Below are 6539 nucleotides of genomic sequence, written 5' to 3'. Positions count from 1 at the left end.
TAAGATTTTGCAAAATCACCAGGGGACGAGATTACCTACCTGACTAAGACGAATTGCTTCAATGGTAGCTAACAATAGGATTATTTCGCAACAAAATAATTAACTTCATTGCGATATTTATACTTTGTTAGCCAGTTGGTTTCATAGTTGCCAGGTGGCGCGCATTTACGCCATTTGGGCGCTTTTTGAGGTGATTGCGCATTGAAGTTGGCGCATTGCGCCGATTTTGCGCGTGTCAAAAAAATTCGGCCTAAAGTGGGCGCATTTTGCTTTCACACTTACAATGACAAAACTCAAAATCTTAAAGTGTAGTGTTTACTGACAACTTCTACTGACAGATTCAGGAATCTGTCTTTAAAGACAGATGGAATTTTCAGAACCCCATAGGGATTCTCATATCGCATTCCTGGCTCCATGACTACCTAAATTTTAAATTATTAAAGCGTACATTGTCCTTAGCGTGAAAAACCAAATGGGAAAGTGGTCAAATTTCGATAAAAAAATTACAGAAAGTGGGAAAAGCTGACCTTTGTTCGACATAGCTCAAGCAGCTTTCTGTCTTAAGCTTACCCATCAGCAACCCCTTCGTCGAGAGATTGTTTTCTGTTGTGATTCTTGTCAATTAGCGAATTCGAAAGATAATACAGCTCAAAATACTTAATTCTATTAAGACCATCTAACTGTAGCTAAATAGCTAAGGAAGTAATGCAGGGGCTTAAATCCTATACGAGGAATGCTGAATAGATCTACTATTGAAATGTTATACATCAAGAACCCATTCTGTGATAATGAAAAATGAAGATAAAACTCTTGAGGAAATTTTGGGCGATATAGAAGGAGGGCCTGCTGTTTAACTTTGAAAATGATCTTGAATACTAGTCGAAGATAAATACAATATATGACTAAAAATGTAGAAAACTTATTCGAAGTTCATTAAAAGGAAAACACAAATAAAATAACAATCGGAACTGTTGAAGGACCTTACCAAGTACAATTTTGTCTCATATGTGTGTCTTTGGCTTCTGTTTCATGACAAAATCTCAGAACATTGTCTTTAGCCTGCAATTTTATTGATAGTTGCATTAATAACGGCGGTCTAATTTCTTATCTTTGACTTGGTCGTTCTTGTCGTTCCAATTTATATTTTTAAAGCGACGAAACATTTTGTTCTCATAACTAAGTTTGAGAATTTATATCTTTTTGCAGATTAGATGCACTGCCATAAAAACATTGTATAAAGAAGTAAAACTTGATATTACTTAACTATATGACATGTTGCAGAGATACGACATTAAGGGATCATGCTTCTTTTTTCATACTCATTAGAAAATTTCATGTATTAGTTATGTTTGTCGAGCGTGCCTTTAAATTTCATATCTCCGTGTAACTAAACTATTTTGTACGATCAATACACTGAGTCCCTATTTCTTTTTTTAGTTATTTAATCACAATTTCTGTTATTGATAAGGAAAATTCATCATATTAGCCAGAAAGTAATGTAAAATACCACCTTAGATATTGGCAAGTATTTTTTTTTTTGTCAGATCTTCTTTAATTCCCTTTTTTATTTAATTCTCTGACATACCAGAGAACTAAGGATAATATCCTTCTTGTCAAGCTAGAGACTGAGAACAGAAAATTTCGACCACGAAAGCGCAAGTAATCAGTCAAAAATGCTTCACTGTTTCAGATTTTGGAATATGGTGCCGAAATCTGTCAATGAAGACCGAATCCTACCAATTTTGAGTTCTAGTATTCTGGAAAGCAAAATTCACACTTTCCGATAACATTATCTCTTATTTTCTGTTTTTTTTTTTTTTTTTTTTTTTTTTTTTTTTTTTTGCACTCATTCCTGAAAGATCTAATTTACCCTGAATTTCAAACTCCACCCAAAAAATATAGAGAAAATGCGCCGACGGCGCATTTTCGCTTCCCTTGGTCAGGCACCTGGCATCACTGTTCATTTGGTGTACTCATCGAAGCAACTCTAAAAGTTTCTTTGACCTATGCGGATCAGTTGCAACAATTGCATTTTATTAATATTGGTGGTGCTTTTATTTGTTTTTAGTTTATTTTAGTTTGTTTCTTCTGTGCTGAAGACGCCTCGTTTTTATACAGGCGAAATATCCGCGTCGTGTTAGTTTTTTCTTTTTTCTGGCCGCAGTCTAGTTTGTTTGTTCTTAATTGAGATTTTTTTTTTCTCTCTTTGTTGTTCTTAAAAAAAATTTGATACTTATGCATTAGCTGGTACCCACGCGATATATTGTATAGGGGGATGCTAAAGGAAACTAGTCAAACGGGTATCCGTTAATAGAGAACTGGATCGCAGACCGTGGATTGCCATTGCGTTTATAATATTTAAACTATTGTTTTTCGGGGTTTATGGGGGGTGGGAAGGTACTTAGGCTAGGTTAGGTTACGTATTTAATATATGCTATGCTTTACCCCACCCCCTAATGTGCAAATATATAGCCCAAATTTGTTTCTAAACCATTATATTTTCATTATATTTTGTTTTATTTCAATAGTATTAACCAAACTTGACTTCTCGCGTGGGTACCAGCTAATGCATAAGTACCAAAATTCTATATTTTAGAGTTTCGATTTCTATTTACAATGGTCACTTTTTATTTGCCTATGCTAGGCCTATATTAAGCTGTTTGAAAATACCCCGAATGATAATAGGAGGCATGGATATAAGATTTGAAAAGGCTACATCAGAGATACCTTGTGCTTTACTAAGTCAATCCATATCAGGCATTTGGCCTCAAAAGTTTAAAGCTTTTATGGGATTGTTTTGTATATTAAAGGTGACCAATTTAAAATTGAATTTGAAAACATCGTTGTTATTTATGTAAAACAATTTTTGAGACTTTTGTGGTCTAGCTCGGCTTTTATTTTGCTATGTCTTTAATCAACCTTGATAGACAAACAAACTGTCTTTTTGGGTTGTATTTGTCATGGAAATCTTAATACACTGTTGTTATGATAATTAAATAACGTTACGCACCAGTAATTAACTAAGAGTTTAATTGTCTCTGTCAATGCTTAAAATTCGGCTTTTTGAGTTTTGCAATGTATTCTTGTACAACTGACTTTGTTAGTTTAGGTATACAAAGATAAATTTTCCTAGTGGATTTTTCTCAAGATTTTGAGAAAACTTTTTGCCCAAATAATTTTTGAGGATGGGGACCTTCGGGACATTTTCAGGAAAAACGAACATCAGGTAAGCCATGTAAAGCCAAATTTTATAAATGGTACACTATGTTTTTGGCTTGGGAGAGGTTTTTATTTTTAGATTGGGAAATTTTGGAACATTCTCCAAGGAATATTTCATCTTTTGCATGGTTACCCTGGTAGGGTTTACATACAAGGAGATATCGCAAAATTTACCAGCTCGAATTAGTCCTTTCCGGATATCCTTCGACCACTGGAAGCTATCCCCTGGAAAAAAGAAAATGATCACATCGATGATCATCCCTCTCAGGTTGTTTTTGTATTGTTATCAAAACTGCCTTTACATTTTTTTTTGTTTACATTACATGCCGCTCCGGACTTAAACACTATCATTAACTGTAGAGTCTGGTTGTGCAGGGACTTAAGCAATGGCGGGCTTGGGGCCCGGCCCCTCACCCTGAAATTCTGAATTGTCTTGGATTTCTGGGCAGTTGTTATGGAAAATGATTATGCAATCATTTTCTTATAAGCCTACTGCCCCCCCCCCACGATTTTTTATTACCCCCCTTTCAATAAAACCGTGCATAACTACAGCCATGGTATACTCTATCTCTCCAGAGATATTCATCTTCAAGCGGATCCTGCACCGCCTCACTCATGTCAAGTCACAGTTGACAAAGCAAGTACATTGTGGCTGCAGTGATTCAGAAGGTGCTATGCGACATTTTTAAAAGATTTGTAACCGGTTTCCTCATATCTGGTGTTTTCTATTGATTTGTTTTCTTTTTTCAATCTGATTTTCGAGATGCTCAGAGGTTTATAATTTGCCCAATGATCTTTATATTCTTTTATTAATTAATAATTCAGAAAATAGTGCTTCTGATATGAGAATCATTTTAGTCGTACCCCATATGCTTAAAAACATAGCTTCTACGAAAAATTGCCCTTAATTACTAAAGTCAACTACACCCAACATATTTTTTAATTTATTTTTTGGTTTCATTTGTCGTATGTAGCACCGCCTTCTGGATTACCGTAGAAGATAGCGAGGTGACGCCTACTTTCAGAAATCACGCAAACCAGGTACCACATGGTGGAAATGTGCCAAGCGTGGCGTAAATTGTGTCAAGTGTGGCAGAGCTGTGAAGCACGTGTGGCGTTTCAGGATGTTCCTAGATGTTCTCCCACATTACGCCACACAACCTATTCAGAATAGCATAACTTAAGATTTTATGCTACGTTATATAATATGTTAATGGTACTGATTCAGTGTTATATATATATATATATATATATATATATATATATATATATATATATATATATATATATATATATATATATATATATATATATATATATATATATATATATATATATATATATATATATATATATATGTATATCATGAATGTAGTTAAGCACGGTTTATTTGAAAGGGGGGGGGTAAGAAAAAAAATGGGGGGCAGTGGGCTAATAAGAAAATGATTGCATAATATCCATAACAACTGCCCAGAAATCCAAGACAATTCAGGATTTCAGGGGGAGGAGCCGCGCCCCAAGCCCACCTTTGTATTATTCCATCCGGTTAGATAGATACCACTTTCGACAAAAGCTGGAAGCTTAAAATATTCTATATCAGTAAGTCACCAACAGGCTTCAAAGTAGGAGGGTTGGTCAGATAACATGTTTGCGTACTTTACATCGTTCTAAGAGGTTTTAAGAGTGTGTATATTTGGGGTTTTCTGGACAGCTGGGCAGGAAATCTGGAAAACTCAACCGCTCCTATCACACTTCATCAAATGTGAATTGATCGGTTGAGTTACACGGATATCTGATCGTATAAAAAAAACGCCAACACTGGATACGCTGTAACTCTTAACGTTTGAGTCAATTGCGGACGTCTACAAGGGTAAAGAATATATGGAGCTATGTCAGGAATGTAATGAAGCTGTGTTTTCATTTCGTGGTTGGTTTACAAAAAATCAGAAAGCAAATTCACCAATGAAACTGCGAGAAAATTTTGTTTTCCGCAGTAGCCTGAGAAACGTGGTTTCCAATTGACTGATTCACTTGGTGTTTTGTTTGAATAACCCCAAGTGGAAATACAGCACAAGTCACAGCCTCGTCAACCTGAGCAAGTTATTTTTTTCTTCTTTCTTTTTAACAGCCACTAGATTGCGTCTGATAGACATTGAGCTTCTACGTATAACTGTGGCTATTTATTTATCATTACAGCTATTTTTATTTGTTAATTCATTTCAAGTATTATTACTTAGGCGAATGAACTGATTTGTTCTTAATTTCTGATTATAGGTAAGGTAGTGATGATATGAAATCTTTTCTTTTATTTTAATGTTGACGTGTTTGACTTCCAAAGAATTTTTTATGACAGTGTGTGATTTCTATTCAGTGACTATTTAATTTTTATAATTACACTATTTAATTATCATAAGGATATAATTTGTATAGGACCCTGATATTCCGTCTGGACTATTTTGTAAATACGTGCGTATTTTTTAAAATAAGAAGTGCGGCGCTATTTTTCTATCTACAAGTTTGACTGTTTGAAAGAGGTTAAAATATTTAAATGAATGTCACATAGATTAAAGTACGAGAAACAGGCGTATACACTGGAGGGGGGAGGGTCCGTCGACCCTCAAAGTTTATGTTATATTTATCTTATAAAACTAGGATTTACAATGCACTTCCTGATATAAAGCAAGTTATGCTGATTGGTTCAATCTGTCTTTTTCTATCGTGTTTGCATCTCAAGATGTTTAGAAGCTTCTTGTTTTCCAAAATTCCCTATCCTCTTTTTAACTCTTTGATATAGTTAGAAAATTGAGCTTTGATATCATATTCCTTTTGCCGTATTTCAGCGTTTTAAGAAATCTTTCCTGTACAAAAGAAAAATTCCCTTAATTCCAGTAAAAAAAATCCACAGTACAATATTTCGGTGCTTGTCGGTTATATAATACACACTCGAGAAGTGAAGTTTGGTTAGCCTAATGCTAATGATATCAAACAAAATTTGATGAAAATCTAATAGTTTAGAAACAAATTTGGGCTATATATTTGCACATTAGAGGGGAGGGGGTAACGCATAGCATATATTAAATGTGTAACCGAACCTAACCGAAATACCAACTAAATACTTAAATAAAATATAGCTACAATTTATTTTCCGACCCAGCCAAAGCTAATTCTCTAATATAAAGAGATTGCTTGACCAGTTTCTCATGTCATTTTCACATCATTCGCGATCGAAATTCTTAAATGTGTATTATATAATCGACTAAGAGCAACACTTCTCTCTTTTTCTTCTACTCTCCCGTGATTTATGCCAGGAACCTTGCAAC

This window comes from Artemia sp. Qi Xiang Cuo, chromosome 2 (genome assembly GCF_049724085.1).
Source record: "Artemia sp. Qi Xiang Cuo chromosome 2, ASM4972408v1, whole genome shotgun sequence".
Classification (NCBI taxonomy): domain Eukaryota; kingdom Metazoa; phylum Arthropoda; class Branchiopoda; order Anostraca; family Artemiidae; genus Artemia; species Artemia sp. Qi Xiang Cuo.
The sequence above is the reverse complement of the archived record's forward strand: the minus strand, read 5'-3'. Positions refer to the sequence as shown.